Below are 23,839 nucleotides of genomic sequence, written 5' to 3'. Positions count from 1 at the left end.
AATGAGCAACACATTGCATGATTTCTTCTGAGAAGTAGCCAGAATCATCTACAGGAGGACACTTCCAGATGTCTTCCAAATTGCTCAGTAGTTCACACTCATGGGAACCGTTGTCCCTTGTGTTGAATAAAGGTGAGTGAAAGTCTAGCTCATGTTATCTCTGTCAGTTATAGATCAGATCAGATCAGAGTAGATTAGGACAAAAAGAAAATAAATTTGGAAGAACAACAGATTATTTTGTTGTCTTGTGAAATACAAAGTGGTAGATCAACAGAAACTTTGCTGATTCAAAACACATTACTACGGAAAATGCACAATAGGTTTTCGGTACGGTTATTATTTTAGGGAGCTAAAAATTCTGAGAACTCAAAATGTCAGCCTATGTGGTTTTCTTTTTATATTTTAGGTTTTAATGTTATATCCCAATATACTTCTTAAACTCAAATAAACAGCCGAAATAGTCTTAAATCAAATAAATATTGTAGCACTGAAGGTGGAGCTGCCAATTATTCTTGGTTATGATAAATACCTTGTATATCTCTTTTTGTTTCATTAGTTCTCATCATACAGAAGTTTTTGTGCACATTATTCCCATGCAAAAGATTAGACTTGGATATATTTTACATGCTTGTTTGACAAAGTACATGGAAACATGTCTATATTATTGTCCATGGTAAGAGACTGTATGCTACAGATGCATTAGATAGAGATAAAACAATGGTGGAGAATATGATATTACGTTAGTCTGGCTCTTTGCCTATTGTATAATTATAGTTATATCATAATTATCATTATCATTAAGTGCCACTAATTCATTTCTGAGTCCAGGTGACCATTTGGATAATATTTCTACAGAATGTCCTGTCTTCTTTTTGGCTCTTCAAGCTTCTGGATAGCTACTGGTTCATGATTCCTCTGATTGTATTCATCTGTCTTGTTATTGGCTGTCCTCTTCCTCTTTTTCTTTCAACTATTCCAAGCATAGACTGGTGACCTGTCCAGGGTGTATCCTGCCTTCCACCCAATGACTGCTGGGATAGGCTCCAGCTTCCCCCGCGACACAGAAAGATAAGCCGCTTAGAAGGTGTGTGTGTGTGTGTGTGTGTGTGTGTGTGTGTGTGTGTGTGTGTGTGTGTGTGTGAATTGGTTCTTCTCAGTATATGTCCAAAATAAGATTCAGTTTAGTTATCTTTGCTCCAAGTGAGAGGTGAGGCTTGATTTGTTTGAGGATCCAATCCATTGTATGATAGTCAAATCTAAATCATAATTTGTTACTTATCTGACATTAATTTGTGTGGCCACTTAAATGAGAGCATTTGCATGTTCAAGTCCATGTGCCCTACTGATGTTTCCTGTCTGTGAGGTTCAAGATTAAAGGTGAGCTAGCCCCTTTGTCCTGGCTGCAGTGCCTCTGAAACATTCCAACCCCTTGAGGGATCTCACATTACTCACATTATTCAAACGGTTGCTCTGTGTAATAAGGGTTAATGAGGCTTACTCTTTAAACTTCGAGACTTGACCACTTTCTCATCCAAGGGTATTTTTTGGACGAAATTATATGCTCATTTCCTTTTTGTCTGAGGGCTTCAGATTTCTGAGTCAGAAAGATCATGACAGATCATGCCGAAGGATTTTGAGCTCCATACATTTTTGAGGCTGTTCGCAAATGGACTGCTGATCATACATTCATCAGACCTATCCTTTTAGGTTCTGTAAAAGGATTTACTTTTGTAGATGAACCTGTGACGCAGCTAGCATAATTTGTTTCCCAAAACATTTTTTGAGAGTCAAATAAATATTCTTAATACATCATTCTCACATTCCTAGTACCCACATTTAGCAGTCACTTTAGGTTGGACATTTCAATCCACACAGTTTTGTCACACTGCTGTGAAGTTTGGAAGTGCTGGATAAGATGTAGGGCGGCGCGGTGGTGCAGTGGGTACAGCAAGAATGGCCTGGGTTCGATTCCCGGCCGGGTGACCAGGGTCATTTCTGTGTGGAGTTTGCCTGTTCTCCCCGTGTCTGCGTGGGTTTCCTCCGGGTACTCCGGTTTCCTCCCACGGTCCAAAAACATGCAGTCAGGCCAATTGGACATGCTGAATTGCCCCTAGGTGTGAGTGAGTGTGTGACTGTGTATGTCTGTTTGTCTGCCCTGCGATGGACTGGCGACCTGTGCAGGGTGTATCCTGCCTTCCGCCCTATGACAGCTGGGATAGGCTCCAGCACCCCACCGCGACCCAGTAGGATAAGCGGTTTAGATGATGTATGTATGTATGTATGGATAAGATGTGTACCATGTTTTAGACCATCTTCTACACTGACCGCTTTGTATATTTATGACATTTTCTCAACACTTGAAACAGAAAAAAAATCATTTCAGCCTCTTTACAGTGAGAAGGCAACTTACTTCTTTTGGTTAATTATGTCTTAGTCATCAATGGCTGGATTGAAGCTAAACTATGTAGGGTAGATCTCATGACCTGAACTGGGCACCCCTGATTTAGCACAATTTAACCAAGAAAGAATATTTTAATTGAAATGTTGGAAATATTTTCAGATACATGAACACTCTAGGTATGTTAAATTTAGGGTGCCTTTGTTCAAATTCCCTGTTTTGTATGTGGTTCTAAGTGTAAATGCGTGTAAAGATTAACACAACTTTTACAGAGAACATATGCAAGCCCATTTTAATGCACAATTACTGTTTACTAATAACAAGCTTGATATCTCCGTTCTCTTTAGCATAGAGGATGCGGTTTCCTTGATTTCCAACAAAAATTTCAAATTTCGATTTGTCAGACCACAGGACACTTTTTCACTTTGCTTCTGTCCTTCTTTGATGAGCTTGGCCCAGAGAAGGCGGTGGTGTTTCTAGACCCTGTTTATATATGGTTTCTTCTTTGCATGGCAGAGGTTTAAATTGTATTTGTGGATGCAGCAACAAACTGAGTTCACAGTTTTCAGCAGTTTTCAGAAGTGTTCCTAAACCCATGCAGTAATTTACAGAACCATGTCAGTGCCACCTGAAGGCCAGAAGATCATAGCCAATATTAGTTTTCGGCCTTGTCCTTTGCATACAGAGATTGCTCTGTATTCTCGTACTCTTTTAACGATATTATGTACTGTAGGTTCTTTGCTATTTTATGTTGACATCTTGGTCTAGTTTATTCTTGAAGTCTTTCCCAGAGTGGTGAACCCCTCCCCATCTTTACTTCTGAAAGACTCAGCCTCTCTGGGATGGTCTTGTTTTATACCCATGTTACTAACCTGTTGTGAGATGTTCCACCAGGTGTTTTTTTACATTATACAAATTACCAGTCTTTTGTTGCCCCGTCCCAACTTTTTTTTTTCTCAAAGATTTTCTCCCCAGTTTAGCCATGACCAATTCCACCTACTAGTTAGGACTCCCCCAAGATATGAGTTACTGGGGGAGTGTTAGGAGGGCGAAGGCTTCCCCCGAGAACTGCTGCTCACACAATGTCATTGGACAGCCGAACGTGCTCGGAGGAAAGTGCCAACCGCCAATTCTGTTACGTCAGCTAACAGACGCCTGTGCTGACAAGCATCATGCTGAATGATGGGGAAAGAGGGGGGCCTTCCTACCCACCCCTCCAGAGAGCGAGGCCAATTATCCTTTCTTGGACTCCCAGCCGTGGATGGCTGTAGCATCACCAGGGATCTGATGAGAGGGCCAATGCATAGACGGTTGCACCACTTGGGAGGGTGTCCCAACTTTTTTTTAAACAATTTTCTGGAATCTAATTCAAAATGGCCATATATATTTTTCAAAGAACAATAAAATGTCTCAGTTTGAACATCAGAGTTGTTGTCTTTGTACTATTTTAAATGAAATATAGGTTTTAAATGATTTGCACATCATCACATTCTGTTTTTATTTATATTTTGCACAGCATCTCAACTTATTTGGAAATAGGTTGTACATGTACCCATAGCACTGTTTGTAGAGCAGTAGGCAGCTCAGTGAGTGGAGATCACAATCAACTGAAACTGCTAGTTTAAGGAATCATGGAAAATTGACATTGTACTGTATGGCCTGTGTCTAAGGCCTCTTCCCACTTAGCACTGGCCAGGGATGTGCAAAGACTTGAGCTTAGACTGTACAAGTACCCTCTTGGTTTGTGTGTATATTAATTGTGTTCTATATCACCATTTTTCAAGTCTGCCTCAGTGAGGTCTAGTTCAGCATCACTCAGGAAACAGCTAGAACTTCTGGGTTTTTTCCTTGAGCTCCTGTCCCCCAAAATGTCTGTCTACGTGCATTAACATTGACATTGTTCCCCTCCAAATTGTAATTGTAAAACTTTTTGCCAAGTGTCTGCTGCTTAAGAAAAGTTATTTATGGAATTGCTGCTAATTAAAAATGAAGGCAATTGAAAGCCTACAATAATGATAACAAAAAATGACATGGAGGATATTCTTTTGGTAAGTAACAAGTAGCCACCTAACTGTACACAATATTTATAGATTTATGTATGAAGGATTATGTAAAATTAGCCAAGGTGGGACCATGAAAACCAGATGTAGGCTGGTCAAAAAGACTGTGACACAGAGAGAAAATGTCTTTAGAGGAGACTTTACAGAGAATATAACTTGTTTTCAAATAGAACATACACCGGTCAGGCATAACATTATGACTACCTCATTGTTTCTACGCTCATTGTCCATTTTATCAGCTCCACTTTCTATATAGGAGAACTTTGTAGTTCTACAATTACAGACTGTAGTCCATTTGTTTCTCTGCATACTTTGTTAGCCCCCTTTTACCCTGCTCTTCAGTGGTCAGGACCCCCATGGACCCTCACAGAGCAGGTACTATTTGGGTGGTGGATCATTCTCAGCACTGCAGTAACACTGACGTGGTGGCAGTGTGTTAGTGTGTGTTGTGCTGGTATGAGTGGATCAGACACAGCAGTGCTGCTGGATTTTTTAAACACTGTGTCCACTCACTGTCCACTCTATTAGACACTCCTACCTTGTCAGTCCACCTTGTAGATGTAAATTCAGAGACGATAGCTCATCTGCTGCTGCACAGTTTGTGTTGGTCATCCTCTAGTCCTTCATCAGTGGTCACAGGACGCTGCCCACAGGACGCTGCTGGCTGGATATTTTTGGGTGGTGGACTATTCTCAGTCCAGCAGTGTTTAAAAACTCCAGGTGTTTAAAAACTCCAACTCTAACAAAGTATGCAGAGAAACAGATGGACTACAGTCTGTAATTGTAGAACTACAGAGTGCACCTATATAATAAGTGGAGCTGATAAAATAGACAATGAGCGTAGAAAAAGGATATAATGTTATGCCTGATCGGTGTATATCCTAGCATGACCCATAGTTCTAGTATTAATGCAATTATGATAATGACCGCACATGGGTGAAGTGAGTGTTTAGGGAGGGTCAGATTCAACAAAGGATTAAAATCCATTAGTATGGGTTGTCAGATTGGACCATAATTTATGGACCCTCTTCCTTAGCCCTGTTCCTTAGCCTTGCAACGGGATCTTGAGTGTAACTAAATCAACTCAAGCTGCAGGAACAAAGGGCTCAGCGGCTGCTGGAGAGATGGCTATCTATTGTTGTCAGACGCTCAATGCCATATACCAATCCAATTACTTAAACCTGTTGCCACCTCTCCTATTACAGTGGCCTATTGAGGCAGGCTTGAGTGCAGCTTGAGTCCCTTTGACAAGAATGTGGTGGAACAGATTATGTCCTTAATGAGAAATGCCCTGTATTTTCATTCAAAGCTTACCATTTATGCTCTCAGCACCAATGATCATTCTCGGACCATGCAATCAGTACACTCTTATACTAATACACGAAAGTAGACAGAAAAATGAATTTTATAACATTACACTATATTTGGTTACTAAACTACTTAAACCACACAGAATTTGAGGGGCCCATTTACTGTATTTTTGTTGAGTTTTATTTTCTTTCCCTGAAGTCTATTTATAATATTTTTTGTTTTTTTGTGAAATATTTTGTGTTTTTTGTACCAATTATCCCTTAGAATTAAACAGGCTGTCGTTGTTGCTATGTCTTAAAGACTGATATATGTAAATGAGCTCTGTTGTGATTGGCTGCACTGTATTGCACTTCATTCTAAAAGCAGTCCAGGCTGAAACAATCCTTACAACTTCAACATGAGGGGGTGGGTCTAAACTGCTGTAGGCTAAGTAGGTGGAAATATCTAAAAACGTTGTGATAAATATGTCATGACATCACAAAAAGGATTAATTAAAAACAGCCTGTTTTTGAAACTTAGTATCCACATATGAAACACTAATAAACTACTACTATTACAATATTTATTTTTTACATCATACAGCTGTTGCATTGTAACTGAAGAATACACACATGCATACATACAAACATACTGTATATACATATATATATGTATATGCATAAACACATATGCACATCAAACACCCTCATAGGTCAAATTTGGCATTGCTATAGAAGAACCACTTTTGATTATTTGAAGAACCTTTCAATGAATGTTACTTTAATGAATCTCATTTTGTGAACGACATTTGTGAGTGTCAAGAACCTTTTTAAAGTTAAAAGAACCTTCACATAATGTATAGGTTTAACATCATTAAAGGTTTTTCTTACAATGGGACATGTAAGCCAAGACAATTTAGGAACCTTTATTTCCAAAAGTGTCCATTAGTATTAATATTAGCTAACATTTACTGAAACTCACTTGTTTTAGTAACAGGATTTCATGCATATTTATTTTTCTGTCAATTACTGTTCTTGTTCTGTGAGAAGTGTGTTTAAGCTGTTTTTCTGTGTTTTGATCCATACTCTTTCACAGCCATTTAGACATCATTTATAAAACAGTGTTTATGAAGCAAACTGTGCACAGCAAATATCAAATTCCTAAAAATAAACTTTTTGGGGCTCCTGAGATGTACAACTGTCTACATGGTCGATCACTGGCAATCCATCCAAAAGAGCATATTTGTGTTTCTGGGTGTGACAGATCCCCTCATCATTTAGCGTGACGCTAGGCAAAGCAGGCATCTTTTAGTTGAAGTAAGAGAATTAGCAGTGTTCTTGTCTAAGTTCACTGAGCCGTCCAATGAGTCCACGTTAGAAGTAGTTTGATAAAATGCAGTAGCAGGTTTTATGCATCTCAGAGGACGCAGATGTTAACCTTCACTCTCCCAGCCTGGTAGCACTGTGCAATATCAATCAGTCAATCAATCAACATATATTTAAACTCAGAGTACATTGAGGGAGACCCTCATTTACAATGTAGCCGAGCCAATGCAGAGATAGGGACTGATAAATTAAATGGTAAAAACATAACATATGCTAAAAAGTAATAATAATCATAATAGTGAATAAAAAAAATCAACAAACCATAAAAAAAATAAAATTACAACAATATAGTAAATGAGATGAAATAAGGATACATAAAAATATAATTAATAAAATAAATAAAGAAATAAAAGATGTAAAACAATAGCTTGGCAACATAAAAAAACAAATAAGAACACAACAATAAAAATTAAACAAAAACTAAAAACATAGTAAAACAGTTGCAGGCTGATTGGAGGTGGGCAGTCCTAGCTAGTGGGAGGAACTAGCTCGGAGAAAAAAAATATATATGGTTATTATGGAGAACGAAGAAAATTATTATGGAGAATGACTTGAAAAAAAAACAGAAACAAACTGTAAAAATAAATAAATTAAAACATGAACAAAATACAAAAAAGCATGAATAAATAAATAAATGTGAATTATAAAATCATAAATAAATAAATTAATAATTAAAAGTGGGTTAGAAATTCATAAATAAATAAATAAATACGTATGTGCTTATGAGCTGCAAATGAATTAACATTTTATTAGTTTCTGCTTTCATTAATTTATCTATATATTTATTTCTGCATTTCTTCCTCCAGTCAATGCTAATGAGGAGGGCAACACTAACATAACTCTAACAAACTATTTTTTGAGGCTGGCTTGCAAGGTGGACCAGATGCCACCAGTACCATTATTTTGGTACATTTCATCCTCCATGGGTTATACCTTGGTTGTACATTTCAATGAAAAAGCTTTGAAGAACTTTTACGTTATGTGAAGGTCATTTCAGCTTCCTTACTCACATAATGGCTCTCTGAAGAATTCTTAATGGTTCTTCCACAGTGACAGCTTGTTGTTTGAGAATGAGGGATCATTAGTTCATTAGACATACATCAAATTAGTGTAATATTCCAGCAAATACTGTAAGTTGTTGTTTTTGTATCTGGTTTTTCAAAAAGTTTTTTTTCGCTGCAGTGTTTATGCGGGTACAAACTACAAATTGTTAGAGTCATAAATGAATAACTACCTGTAATAAACTGTAAGTTTGGCTTGTAATTTTTCAATCTCAGACACAAGACAGACAGCGAACGCTGTAACATGTCTCACAGCATCAGTAAAAGTGCAAACAGCTGGGTTCTTGGTCCATTCCACATTTGGACATTTACTGGCAGACAAACAGAGAATTTGGAGGAGGATGGGGTTTAAAGAACTTCAATGCCTTTCGGAAATAATGACGTACTAATGTTGTTCCAAAAATAATACTGTTGTGGACAGTCAACATGTGCTCTCACTTGGGAGAGAAGAAGGGAAAGGACGAGAGACACTGGGTGAGGGATGGAGGGAAAACAGTGAAATAAAATGGGAAAGGCGAAGAGACATTAAAGCTTTTGGAAAACTTTTGTTAGTTGGACTTTTTGTGCCTCCTTTAATTCCATCTTGGTGCTCAAAAATGTATTTTCAGATGTGTGCAGAACTGTACATGTGAACACCGTGTTCAAATATTTGGAATCACTTATCATATTAACAACTGCAGTTATTTTATGCACAATCCCAATTCCAAAAAAGTTGGACAGTGGGTAAAATGCAAATAAAAACAGAAAAACACACACACATACACACACACATTTTCTAAACCACTTATGCTTCTGGGTCACGGGGGGGTGCTGGAGCCTATCCCAGCGGTCATTGGGCAAAAGGCAGGATACACCCTGGAAAGATCGCCAGTCCATCGCATGGCAGACAAACAGACAAATACACTCGCGCACACTCACACCTAGGGGCAATTTAGCATGTCCAATTGGCCTGACTGCATGTCCTTGGACTGTGGGACCCACACAGACAGAAATGCTGCCGACTTCTCTAGGCTTGAGCTTATCTGAAGCAGATGATGCACAGTAGAAATGTAATTATATTACTGTCAAACTTTCAGACTGTCAATGGAAATAATGGATGTCATGTTCTCCAGGCCAAAGAATAAAAGAAACATCCAGACTGTTACCAGCATAAAGCTCGAAAGTCAAGATCTGTCATAGTATAGGGGGATGTTACTGAGTAACTTGTACATTTGTGTAGGCACCAGATGAACACAGAAGACACTTTTTGGAGCAACACATACTGCCTTCTAGATTATGTTTTTTTTAGAAACATCTATGCTTTTTTTTTCAACTCAAAAGTAATTGGACAAACTAACAATCTTAAATTAATCTGGCATTTTTGATGCTCCATTGCAATCCTTTGCTGTCAATGACTACCTAAGGTCTGGGACCATAGACATCACCAGGTGTTAGGTTTCTTCCCTGTTGATGCTCTGCTAGGCCTTTACTGCAGTTTTCTTCAGTACCTGCTTATTCGTTTTTGCCTTCAATTTCACCTTCAGTAAGTAAAATGCATGTTCGATTGGACTGAGGTAAGGTGACCGACTTGGCCATTGCAGAACATACCACAACTTTGCCTTAAAAGGGTCTTGGGTTGCTTTTGCAGTATGTTTCAGGTCTTCTGCCATCCAATACAGATCTTTTGGGCCTTATGGTGTTTCTGAAGTCACCAGTGAAACATTTTTTTTAAGAATGTGCTTTGGACTTCATATTGAGAGTTAACAGCAACAGATTCCTTAAAAATGAGCGAAGGGGTGTGTGTATGAAAATTGTTGTAACTCCCACATCCATCACCTAATTTAAATGTAATGTTCAATTAAAGCTAGAAGTACTTTGAGCTCACACTCATTACTTAATTTCAGCTCCAATTTGCTGTATTATGCAGCTAAAATAGCAATAACATTGTAGATATCCAAATATTTATGGACTGAAGATTTAAGTCCATATATAAGTCAAGTCAAAGTTTATTTATATAGTGCTTTTTACAACAGGTGTTGTCACAAAGCAGCTTTACAGAAAAATCAGGGTCCAAGTCCCCTTGAGCAAGCCAATCGCGACAGTGGCAAGAAAAAACTCCCTAAGAGCAAGAGGAAGAAACCTCGAGAACCCATCCTCCTCTCGTCGACACCAGATAGCTAACAGCATTAGTATAAAATATTAGAATACAAAACGGGGAAAAAACAGGTGGAGTAATAGGTAATTAGATAGTTTGAGTTTATGCCACAGCAGCATCATCAGAACAAATAATTGCTTACTGCCAAGATAAATGCTCTATATTTTATATTCTCAGAAGACGTCTGTACAGAACTGCAATGTTTCTACTTACATTTGTGTCTGCATGTGTAACATGCACACATATTTATACGCACATTCAGACTGTGAATTAAGCAGTCCAGAGATTCTGAGGTCGCTTGCTGATAATACTGCTGAGACTTTTGGGAGGTGGGGGTGGTGGGATCTCTGGTGCTGATCCTGGCCAGATGACTCATGCTAAAGCCAGCGGTATTCAGGGGAGTGAGACAGAGTGAGAGTGAGTGAGTGAGAGTGAGTGAGAGAGAGAAAAAGAGAGAGAGAGAGAGAGTGAGAGAGAGAGTGAGAGAGCATGTGCTTGGGAACATTTCTCCGCTCCAAGCTCCTCATACAAGCTTTTGGAACATTTACCCCTTTTTTGTTTACAAAACCAGCTTTTACTGAGCATGGCTCAGGCGACTGAAACCATCAGCCCTGGAATAAATATTATTCTCCCCTGAGATGTGGTATCTCCGTTGCTATTTTCAACATTTATCTTAAACCTGCCCTCGTGAAATGAATAATGGCCATTTCATTGATGTTGGAGTGTGTGCGGTGATGGCAGCTACATATCTATGTATAATTGTGCGGAGAGAGAGAGACGGGAAGAAGCACAATCTGGGTGTTACTCTATCTCTTATCTGCTCCATAGGGGCTCAAAGAAGGATCCAGAAATTTGAGTTTCCACATTAGCCTTTAGAAGTTGCAGTCTTCCCCTGGCAATAAGAAAACCACATCATCATTTGACAGTGAAGAGGTCTAATTTTTCACATTTTTAGTACGATTCAGTTGTTTCATTTACAATCCAAAACCCTCAGTGATACTATACGTGTATTCTGAGATGTAATGCTGATGTAGGTAAAACAGCGGCAAATCTGAAAAAGTACGTTTTAATTGGGGACTATTTTTCTTTACAATGCCCTGCATGTGCCAACCCTCTATGAACAGACTTAAAAATCTAAAGGCGCCACTTCGTTTAGTACACCTCCTTGTTTCTACATTCATTGTCCATTTTATCAGCTCCACTTACCATACAGTATTACAAAGGTGCGCTTTGTAGAAATAACAGACTATAGTCCATCTGTTTCTCTGTATACTTCATTAGCCTTAATCCTTAAAAGAACTATTTTAAAATTAGCGCACATCAATAAACTTGCTTGTTAGACAAACTCTAAAAAGGATCTCAATTATCAGCTTCTTTACACAGAGTGAAGTTCCTGCTAAAGCCTGAGTAGACTGATAAATCAATTTGATGATCAGTCATTATTAACAGTGTTATTGAGCTCTTTTGAGCCATGAGTAAAATCCTGCTCAGAGAGATTGTGGGAGTAGCAGTAAAATGAAGCAGGCATGGGAGAACAAAAATGTTCAGAGTTTCAAAACTTCATTTAAACAACAAGGGAATTTTTCATGAAACATATTAATAGAAGAATTACAGAAAGAAAACTGCCAAACAGTAACAGCAAGGAGCAGTGTGAAAGTTAAAAAAAAAAAAGTTTTTCTCATGTGCTTTATCAAGTTGTATTGTAAATGTATTTTTAAATGTATCGTGATATATGTCTGAAATACATCACTGAATACCTTTAGGACAGTGTATTCAGTATTCAGCCATCACTACTTTCTCGATATAGCAGTGTTGCTGAAAAAATGGAAGTGCAAACCCAAACCAATTAAAATATGAAGGTATATTAGCTTATATGATTAACTGTTTAAGTAACTCCATATTTACACTTAGCAAAACAGTGATAATGACTTTAAATGGTAAAATCGCATAATTTTTATGTGTTAAGTGAAATTTATCTTCAAGAGTATGCTCATTAATGAATATAGAACAGCTTCTCATCATAATACTATGATAAATTGTGAAGTAAGGTATTTAGAAATTGAAGTTTAATTGAAGTTTAATGATTTAGTTTCAAAATCATGTATAGCCTCTGCAAGCATTTATGGAATGACCCAGAGGGTCAGGGTCGAGACAACAGACTTCTGTGGCCATGTCAGCAAAAACAGGAACTGACCACACACACCAATCTCCCTGACCCTCACTCCAGCAGACAGAGGGTCACTAGATAACGTTCCGTAAATGGTCTTAATCCCTCTGCTAGAACCAAGACACATTCCATCCTACAGAGTTAAAGACTAAAAACCCAGAGGTTAAAGGGAGAGGTTATAATCACAGAGAACAATTCCCCCTCTTCAGTCAGAAAGCTTTATTTGTTTTAACAGGCAACATGCAAGCAGGGGTGTAAAAGGTACAGACGAACTGTACTTAAGTGAAAGTATTTGTGGTTTATGTAAATGAAACATATAAAGGTAAGGTGAAATACTGTAACAGCCTCGAGTGGCTTACTCCTTTTACAAAACAGAGAAACCCTGGCACATTAATAAAAATTATAATTTGTGTGCAGTCAAATGTGTATTTTGGGTATTTTATAATGACTTCAAACATGCCTCAGCCTCTTAAGTGTTCTTAAAACCCAAACCATCCATTCTATAATTACCTTTTTAGAGCTTATGTATGGATGACAAAATACATGCATGTGTAAATTCAGCATCAGAAACTAGTCCTTTCCATGTACTAGTTCTGCAGAGAGGAGACGACGGTAACAAACATGATGATTCTACTAAATAAAAGTGAACTAAAATTACTGATGTATTTTTTTTCAGTTCCCAGAAATCATTAAGTCTTCTCTGAAGGCCTACAAGGCTCCGAGGGTTCCCCTCTGTTAAACACAATAAGCAAATTCCTGGTTTGTTGTTTCCTCGATTCCTCAGCCTGTGTCTACGTCCTAATCCAGGGTCAACTTAGATGTGGCTAGTTGTGGTCAGTGACTGTGGTTCCTCCCATACGTCCCTGTGGTCTCTGCATGCATGTTTCACACATGAGGAATCATACAAAATACACATTACCAAAGGGGTGTGGTGTAGGAGTGTTCACAGGCCAAAAGGACAAAGAGCCAAAGAGATCAGCTTGTTTTTGCTTGTTTTTTTCCCCTTACATACAAGGATATTGTGAGCAATCACTATAGTTAAGTACTTCAGTGATGCCACAGGCAAAGGCCTAAAGCAGATTTACTCATTTGTAGCTGTCAGGGCTATATATAATGTCTCTGAATAATATATGTCTGATCCCCATGACTGAAATGGTGAGTAAGCAGCTAAGACCTGGTTCTCTGTCTGTACGTCAACGCAGTTAGCGCAAGTGAAGCAGATCAGCACTTCAGGGCTCGGCATGGGGCTGACAGGGCCAAAAGTGGGTTTTTGTGTCTGTGGGGCAGATAAAGTGAGAGTGTGTCAGTGGAGAACATGCTCAATAATCGACTGGCACCTGCTGAAAGCTGAATGTGTTCTGATCCTGTTAGCGAAGGAGCAGCAGCGGGGAAGCCTTCTACCTACGCACTCAGTAAGACTGATCTGATTATCTCCCGCTAATGCTACCATAATTACGTTAACACTAAATGCCCTGGCGTCATTTTCGCGCTCAGCCTGATGCCTCACATCAACTGCTGAGTAGAGATGTACAGTGTGTACTTTATTTCATAATTCATTGGCTGAAATCACTGAGTGACGTGGAGAAACGACAGTTGAGAGTGAGTGCTTAGATGCTGTGAGGCCCATTCATTGCTGTGAGTTCAAGTATTTCATTTAGCTTGCTACACCAGAATTTCTCCCATTTTAATGTGAATTAAGAGGGTTATCTCTATGTTCCCAGGGTCCTAGGTTCCCAGAGCCTTTAATTAATCTTTTATATTTAAATTTCCAGGAAACTGCCTCATGTTCTTCTGTATATATCATATAAAGGTTTGATGTACCTCTGTATATTACATTAAGGAGACCTATGGAATGGCGTAAGTTCTAAATGTTCAATTTTAGCCTGCTGTTGTTTAAAGCCCCAGAGAACCTGAGTGATTGCTTTTTAATGTTTTTAATACTTTTGATGTTGGGTTAATGTTGTCTTTGTGGTCACACAATATGCACACTGAAAAAACGATAACAAGTAAAATAGACAGTCTATACTTCTCTATTTGGGATTACTGTAAGCTTATTATAAGATTATTTAACTTTATTCTAGACATTTTTACTTGTTTTTATTTTAGTAAGTCACATTATCTCACTGTATTGGCAGATAATTTTACTTGTTTCAAGCATACTTCTTACAACAGGGAAAAAATATCTGTTAATATAGTGAAAGAATCTGACTTACCAAAATCACTGAACCAAGTAAAATGTCCAGAAATATGTTACATAAACTTCTGCTTAAATTTCCCATGGAATGAACATTAAATGCAAATTTTCACTAAGAACAACATTTTTCCAAGATAACATTTTTTGCAGTGCATGTTCAAAGTGGGCCCATGAAAAGAGACCCGTGGCTACAGAAAAAGCATCGCAGCCCAATAGCCAGAGCATAGGTTTATACTTGACGCGCTGTAAGTGCATGCCAAAAATGACACAATCCCTTCTGAGTAATCTATGAAGTGAGAAGAAGCTAGTGAGTGCAAAAGCAAACAAGCTAGAAAATGCTAACATAGCAAGCATAGCCTACTGTGATAATTCTGATGCCACATGTTGGTTATTGGGTGGCAAATTTCTGTCTGAATCTCAAAATTTGTATTGGTAAGTCCCTGCATGTAGGCCTGAGCAATAAGGATTTCCCCAATCATTGTGGCATTGTCTATAGTTCTACTTGAGCATAATAGCAAAGCTGGAGTCTTGCACAAAGGGATGTCAGTCAATCAATTAGAATATTAGGCCATACCCAGAGAGTTCTCCGGTAGGTCTGATGAGCAAATTCAGCTGTTTTTTGAGCAATGTTTTCTCATAATTCTTTTTTTTTTTGGAAATTATTATTTATTAAAGGATCACAAAAAGATTCACAGCTTTGCAGTCAGGCCACAGTAAGTCAGGTGTATACATACAGACATACATACATACACACTGGTGTTCACATATACTTGTCAAAATCTAACAACAGACTTGAACAAAACAATAACCTTAGTGGAAGGGAGGAGAGAGGTAGTGGAATCAGGATTAATGCCTACTACCTATTTAAATTTAATTATACCATATCTTCAAAACATTATTGACATTACTGGTCTCCATCTTTTGACAAATTTCTGCGTCTGTAGTCTCAAATTTTGTGTTATTTCTTCCATATTATGTAGTTCCCAAAAACGCTGAATCCAGGACTCATATGTTGGAACAGTAATTTTCAGCCAATTAACAGTTATACCCTCAATGGCTGCTGCAAATAAAATTTGGAGAAGGTAGATTTGGCACCTATTATCAAATCCCTGGGGGAAAACTCCTAGCAATGACACTAAAGGTTCTTTAGGAATTGGAATATCAAAGACAGAGTTTAGAGCATTCTAGATATCCTCCCAATACTTCCTCAGTTTTTCACATGACCAAAAAATATGGACCAAGTTCGCTTCGGTTTCCCCACAATTCCTCCAGCAACTGCTCCATGAAGATGAGCCAATCCTCTTGGTTATATATGGTGTTCTGAAGTATCTAGTAATAAGCTTCCATTTGAATTCCCTCCAGCTACTAGAGCAGGTAATTAAATGACATTCTGAACAGATATCTTTCCAAATTTCTACTGAAATCTCCATATGCAGTTCGGTTTCCCACTTATGCTTAATGTGTAGGGAGTTATGTGACTCCATTGATTTAAGAGTTTGATATAAATCTGATATTACCCTATGGGGTGTGTTACCTAGTTGTATTTTTTGAAGTATTGCTCTACTGGAGATGGTAGTTTTATTTTGTCAATATCTTCATGCTTATTTAGAAAATGCCTAATTTCTAGATATCTGAAAAAGTCACACTCTTGCCTAATTTGGACAAAGGACAAAGTATTTTTGATTCAAATAAGTGATGTATATAGGTGAGGCCATGCCTGGAGCAATTTTTAAATGCTGAGTCTAAATATAGTTGGGGAAAATTATGCATGGATTCGATCAATGTTAGAGCTGACAAAGTGGTTGGCAGCTTATATGTTTTCTGTATTTTTCTCCAAACTTGAATTGTGTTCTTTGTCCAGATGCTAACCCTACAGGATGACAAGGGTATATTAGTAAATAGTAAGTCCTCTATGGCTTTTTCAGTTTAACCTTTCGATATCTAATCACCTAGTTGTGGTATCATTGGTAATAAAGGCCACAATAGGCCTTAACTGAGCAGCCCAAAAGTACAACTTCAAATGTGGAAGAGCCAACCCTCCATTCAACTTAGAGAGTTGACGTGTTTTAAACTGTATCCTAGGCTTTTTACCCTGCCATATAAAACAAGAGATATACAGTCTAACATATGGAAAGTCAACTCTGGGACTGGGATAGGAAGCATTTGAAATAAATATAATATTCGCCCTGACATAGACAACGGGTTAGATCATTTTTAATGTTCCTGATTGTCTTATCATAGCTAGCATAATACAGCCTATCTACTGAGGGGGGTATAAAAACCCCAAGGTATTTAATGCCTTCTCCTGGCCATCTAAAGCCACTGTCATTCTTGATTTGTTGTGAAATTTAAGCTTTTATGTCACTAGCCTCAGTTTTATTCACATTAACTTTTTAGCCCGAATAATAGCCAAATTCTTTAATGCACTCCTTTAGCGTAGGTATAGAGGAAGATGGACTTGATAAGTAAAGGAGTACATCATCAGCATATAAGGATACTTTATGCTCCAAAAATTCCATGTATATTTTTGCTATCTCTGATAATTTGTGCCAGGGGTTCGATGCACGTGGTGAAGAGAGCAGGAGACAACGGATCCCCTTGGCCTGTTCCCCTCTTGACAACAAAAAACGAATGGATGTGTATCCATTAACTCTAACTGCAGCTCTTGGCTCTGAATACATAATACGAATCCACTCAATAAATTTTGGCCAAATCCTAGACGGGTTACAATTTAGAAAAGAAATCTCCAGGACGATCAAACGCTTTTTTCGCGTCTAAGGATAATATAATAGTTTCCTCTCCACCGGCTCTGACATGAGTCATAATATTTAAAAGTCTGCGGATATTATTACCTGAATACTGACCTGTTATAAGTCCTGTTTGGTCTGGGTGTATAATTGTGAGATATATTTGTTTAATCGCCGTGCAAGAATAGCTGTTAGCAATTTTTGATCTCCATTATGGAGTGAGATAGGCCTGTATGAGCTGCAGTCAGTAGGATCCTTCCCTTCTTTATGAATAACAGTTATGAAGGCATCTCTCCAGGAGGGGGCTAGATGACCAGTGTCCAGTACGCAGCTGTATGTTTGTGACAAAATGGGCAATATTATGTCTTTGAATTTTTTATAAAACTCATTAACATATCCATCCGGGCCTGGGCTTTTATTACTTTTTAAAACCGCTATAGCTTCTCGAATCTCCCATTCAGCAATAGGACTATCCAGCTCTTGCATTGCCGTTTCAGGAAGTTTTGTTAAATTAGTTTGGTCTAGGAAAGATGTAATCTCTTCTTCACAAGAGGAAGTTCCTGTGTTTTTATACAGGGATCTATAGAAAGTGGCAAATGCTTCAGAAATCTCTTCTGGTTTAGTCAAGAATTTTCCTGGTTTATTTGATTTTATCTTTACCACTACGCGAGAAGATTCGTGTTTTTTTTTGAAACGCGAGTAGACGGCTTGCCCTAGATCCTTGCTCATAGAAACGTTGCTTGGCGAAGCGCAGCTGTCCCTCTGCCTTTTCTGCCAACAAAGTGTCCAAGCCGGCCCTACAGGCTTCCTTAAGTGATTGCAACAGTGAAGCTGACTGCTTGGACTTGTGCTGTTGTTCAAGAGCCTTCACTTTATTTTCTAATTCAATTTGTTTAGCTTCTTTTTCCCTTTCTCTAGCACAGGCAAAGGCTATAATACGGCCCCTTAAGTAGGCCTTTGCACAGTCCCAGAGCATAATTGGTAAGGTTTCTGGGTTAGAATTGAAATCCAAATAGGTTCTAAATTCCTTGTCTATGAATTCAATGAATTTGGGATCATTAAGAAGAGATGTATTTAGTCTCCAATGTCTAGCACCAGACTAAGATTCCATTCTACAGTTACTGGGGCATGATCTGAAAGGATAATTGGTAGAATCTTGCGGTTAATCATTCTGTAGGCCTCATATTTAGGTGTGAAAAAAAGATCAATACGTGAATAGGATGAATGTCTATTTGTCTCGACCACTGGGGAACATGTATCTCCATACATCAACTAGACTCATCTCTTGGCAGTAGTGCTTTAAGACTTTGCTCATCTTACTATAGGACGTTGACAGTGATGGGGACCTATCTGTTGCCAGGCACATAACACAATTAAAGTCACCTCCTATTAAAAGAACACCTGTTGCTTTGTCCAGAATAAGATTGAAGACTTTTCTGATAAATTCAGAGTCATCTTCATTAGGAGCATATATATTGCATAGAGATACACTGACACTATCTATAACTCCATTCACTAGTATGTACCTGCCTTCTGAATCTTTGAAGGATGAAGTGGCCATGAAGGTCAATTTTCTATTTATTAAAATTGCTACACATCTTTTTATTCCTGAGCTATGAGAGAAGAAGAAAACTTTACTTGCCCATGTTTTGCTCAATTTCTCATGTTCCTTATCTGACATATGAGTTTCTTGCAGGAATGCTACACTACATTTAAGATGTTTTAGTTGAGTGAGAATTTTCTTTTTCTTAATGTGGCTATGTAAACCATTAACGTTATAGCTAACTACTTTTATCAGTCCCATTATACCTTTGCAGTTTGTGAGGAACTAACTTCCTGAGGTATATGTGTTTTGGGAGGGGGTAGAAGATTGGAGGCTAATAGCACAAACAAAGTACACAACATGCAACTTCTAACGAGTAAGGCCATAACTGCACACATGACTGCTAAGCTGTTTGTTGATCCAGTGGTGTCACAATTGAACATTTCAATACAGAACAAGCATGGAACATCCTGAACAATATTAAACATTTTTTCTTCTTCTTTGGTATAGCATTTGAACATGACGTTTTGTGAAGTAGAAAAGGGGATAGAAAAAAAAAGTTTGTGGGTGTGTGTGTGGGGGGGGTAATTAGCTGATAGAACAGAGAACCTGTCCTTGCTGGCTACTGTTGGCCTTGCAGAATCTGTCTCCTTGCCCACATATCTGTCCAGATCAAAGATAAATGTAGAATTAAATATACAGGTAATAAAAGAAATTGAAAACTGTCTTGCAACCCTGTCAATGGGGCACGTTTAGTACTACCAAACTGAATCAGCCCCAACGTTCAATGAGTGCAGCGGCAAGTTCGTTGGTAAAGCTTTTTTCCCTTTTTCTTTTTTGTAAGTGTAACTAGGAGAGTATAAACTATGGGGCACTAGGACCCAGCAGCCATAGCTAATACAACGGCAGTAAGACCCAGCAGCACTACAGCTAACTGAGGGACAGTAGGACCCAGCGGCATGGTAGCTCTTACAAACGTTTCATTGCTTCTTTATTAAACTCACCTGTGGCTCACTTGAGTTTGTAGCTCGTGGCGTGTGCGTGCATGGGAAAAACGTGTTCCCCTGTCCTGTGAGACTGGTGTGCCTGCAGGGAAAAGGGAGAAATATTCTGTCTCAAAGGTTGCACTTGCCTTCTGCCGTCAAAGTGGTTGAAGCTTGAGTTTGAGCTAGTGAGAGGCCAGTAAAGGCCTTGGATGATTGGTGTTGTTCCTGGTGTAAAGACTTGAAACCTGTTCTCAGATGACTCCAACCAGAGCCATAAAATCTCCATGACTGTTCATTGTGCTCCTGGGATGCTGGGAGGGTATCCAGGTGGTAAATAGCTGCTGCTGTTATAGGGGCAGTTGAACTACACAGGAGCGTGTACGTAGCTAAGCACTAGCCACTGTTTGTGTTAGTTTTTTTTTTTTGCTTTGTTTTATTTTGCCTGACCAGTTGCTTTATGGTTTGGTTTCTTATGGTTCTGGAAGTCATTGTAATTTCTTTGGTTTTGTTTATTTTGGCCTGCTGTTACTGTTGGGATTTAAATAGTGGCTTTGTAATGTTTTACTTTGTCTTTTAAATTAGAATTATAAAATTATAAAGTCTTCCACATTGCAACCTACCATTTCCCTTGTTGATACGGTTAAAACCCATTGGTATATCAAGTGAGTCTTGTGTTGGGATTGAGGATTTGTGATTTATTTTGTTCTGGTTTATTTACTGGTTGCTTGTGTGTTTTGTGTCACTTGAGGTGGAGTGCTGTGCTTTAAACCCAGTGGGTACTCCTTAAATGCTTGGGAATCATTGAAGGTTGTAATATAAGTATGTTTAAGACTTAATGATGGAACCTGATTGCCATTAAGCTTTTATTTGTTTAGTTGTTTTTATGAATTAGTTTAATAAAGTGTTATTTTCTGGTACATCTGCCATCTGATGTTCATTTATTTGAGCAGACCTTGTGGGGAAAACAATAAATGATGTTAGTGTATAACAGTCCATTCTTTATATAATTTTTAACTCAGGTTGCTCTCATCCCTTAATTGAGAGTGGCATAGTCGGATAGTTTAGGCAAATGTGGGCACTAGCGCCGCCACTTGTGCCCACATAAGAAAAAAAAAAAGAAGTCCGCCATTAGTTAAACACTGTGCATTGCTTCCGTTTTTCACCAGTTTAGGGCTTGTCTTTTAGGTCACCAAGGAGGCTTTTCATGTCTTGGATAATCCTACATTCCACACGAGCACGTTTGTTTCTTGTAAATGTAGTGCACCATGCTGAGAGATGGAGCTCTCTCTCAAGCCGCTCATCTTCCAAAAGCTTTGCTGTAATACCCAATCCTCGCAGACCCTCAGCAGCTTCCCATGCAGAATTAAAGACTTTCGTTTGTCCATCGGCATGCACTTTCAGCATGGCCGGATATGGTGATTGGAACTTGATGTTTTTAGCCTGTAGCTGCCTTTTAATGTCTGCATATTTGCGTCTTTTCCTCTACAGCATTGGGGAGTAGTCATGATCCATGGTGATTCTATTACCCTTAAATGTCAAGTGCTTTTCTTGCCATGCTTTGTTCAGAATGTACTGTTTGGTCTGGAAGCTGTGAAACTTCATTACAATCGATCTCGGATTGGCATCTCCATCTCCCGGTTTTTGCCAAAGTGAACAGTGTGCTTGTTCAAGTTTCAGAGGAAAGTCTTGTGGCAGTTTCAAAATGTCTCGCAAGAATTTTTCTACCCACTTGACTGTATCCTTCCTCTGAGTTCTCTTTGACTCCGTACAGTCTCAGATTATCGCTCCGTTGGGCATTTTCTAAAGCTTCACATCTAACTTCCATCTGCCTATCCCTCTGCATGAAATGGGAGAGCAGCCGCACCGTCCGGTTTTGCCCGTTCTCTATGAAACTCACTCGGTCCTCCACCTCTGAAATTCAGCCTGAGAGGCCACGTACTGTTTGATCGAGCCCCTCAACACTGTCTAATAGCTTTTCCAAAGAGTCGCTGATTTCCTTTTGTAGTTTTCTTATCTTAGTGATGATGACATTCGTGTCTGGCGCTTGCTCAGATGTTTGTGATTTTGTGCTAGCATCCATCATGCTAGCATCACCTAGCCTCATGGTTGTACCATCCTTTTTCCGAAATATTTTGACTTTTCTTCAACAGATGCTTTCTGTTTCTCTTTTCTTTCTTGTGCTGTGACTCATAGCGACTTTCTTGTACTTTTCTTATGCAGTCTGGGGCCTAAAAACTTATTGGATGGACATGGATTAGGCTTGGAAAGACGGAGCTACTTTAGAAGGCAGCCATTCGGTGGGTGATGTCTGTTTTCTTATAATTCTGTCTTGTACAATTAAAGATTGTAAGATTTGGAAATGTGTAATTGCACGCAACGTGCAGAAAAACATTTTGTAACATGATTGTGCTTTGTCCCCCTCCCCCAGGTGGATGAATATGATGATTGTCAGTGTGCTGAAAGAGCATTCAAAGGGAACTCAGTCAAAACTTGGTGAATTACGTGTCTTCTGGGAATGTGAGTGAATTTTCTACTATTGTCATCTTATTTTTATCAGTATAATGTTGCATTTGAGACCTAAACATCCACACTTTCTTTTTGGGCCTGTGCCTGAGACACTAATACATAAAGATGTGTGTCATCGTCAGAAAAACTCCTCATTTGACACTTCTGACTTTCAAATTTATTATTTCAGGCTTACTGGGTGACTTGCAGCACACACACACCATATTAATAGCCTGTTTTTCTTTTAACTTTAACAAAAAAAACTTTTAAGGACTTTTTAAGTAAATATTCATATCTAGATTCAAAGCAAATAATGTATGCACACATGCCTTGGCTTCTACTCTCATGTGGCACATCCCATCAGACAGGGAGACAAAAATGTTAAACTGATTAGACTGTGCCGGCTGGGAGAATGAGATCCAGCGAGTGAAACAACATAGCGTTTCCTCAGTGACAAGTGGGCCATCTTGAGTCGTGATGAATGCTCTCACTTCATGCTCGCAAGATCCCTCTCTATGTCCGCTTGAAGCCTCCGTGAAGAGTCGCATTACCACAGCTGTGTGGGAACCCTATGGCTAGAGTTAGCTTTAGCATTAGCGTGAGAGCCTACTGACAGTAAACTTGGGGGGAGGGGTGGGGCAGGAGTGTGGGGGGAGAGGAAAAACAAGTGTGGAACTGCTGGCGTTCTGTCTGCAATGTTAGGAATGGAGATGATTGATATGATGTGGTCATTTGATGAGGAAACAAGAAGGCAGGGGCTGGATTAGAGGATGTGAAGACGGCTGAGTGAATTTCTATCCACTTTCTGAAACAACATGAGCTCTCCTGTCCTGGCCCTTGTAGTGGGAACAAGTGAAAGCTCTTCTTCACTTGCTCAGTGTGCCATGTGACAGGTGCCAAATGAAGTGGAACCATGTCCTCTTCGAACAGGAAATAGTACACTGAGGCTCGTGAGGCCAATTGCCCACATTTCCCATGCACAGGAAAAGATGTTTTGATAATTCTCCCCTCCCCTTCCTTGTTTTAAACACTTCCTTTCTCCTTTTACTTTTTGCTTTTACTCCCTCCCCTAGCCTTCCAGATGTTAAATTTGATCTTAGACTACAAGAATATATCTTCAGTTGCAGGGTACACATTACAGAGAGGGTGTGGGGTGGCCTGACCCCTTTAAAGAAGACGTTAAACCCCCCAAAGACGGTAAAGACAAAAGGTTGAGGGATTTCTTAAAAATGACACACAGTACATCATTTTAATATTAAACACTAAAAAATTGTTTCTCCTGCTGTGTCAGAAAGGCACGTGTAGTACAACTTTCTCCATGTAACGCAAACATTTTCTTTTTGAGTTATTTATTTATTTTTTTTTTTGT

General features: G+C 38.8%; 1 long non-coding RNA gene across 2 annotated transcripts; it reads left to right on the top strand.

Annotated features, from left to right (window-relative positions):
• On the top strand, window positions 1-23,317 carry LOC118816470. 2 transcript variants are annotated; one of them, XR_005007872.1, is made up of 4 exons: window positions 1-132; window positions 986-1,084; window positions 22,186-22,262; window positions 22,394-23,317. It is a non-coding gene; the product is annotated as an uncharacterized LOC118816470 (long non-coding RNA). The 2 variants fall into 2 exon arrangements; XR_005007871.1 differs by having other exon boundaries at window positions 981-1,084.
• Window positions 23,318-23,839: the final 522 nt, after the last annotated feature.

This window comes from Colossoma macropomum, unplaced genomic scaffold (assembly GCF_904425465.1).
Source record: "Colossoma macropomum unplaced genomic scaffold, Colossoma_macropomum, whole genome shotgun sequence".
Taxonomy (NCBI): domain Eukaryota; kingdom Metazoa; phylum Chordata; class Actinopteri; order Characiformes; family Serrasalmidae; genus Colossoma; species Colossoma macropomum.
The sequence above is the reverse complement of the archived record's forward strand: the minus strand, read 5'-3'. Positions and strand labels throughout refer to the sequence as shown.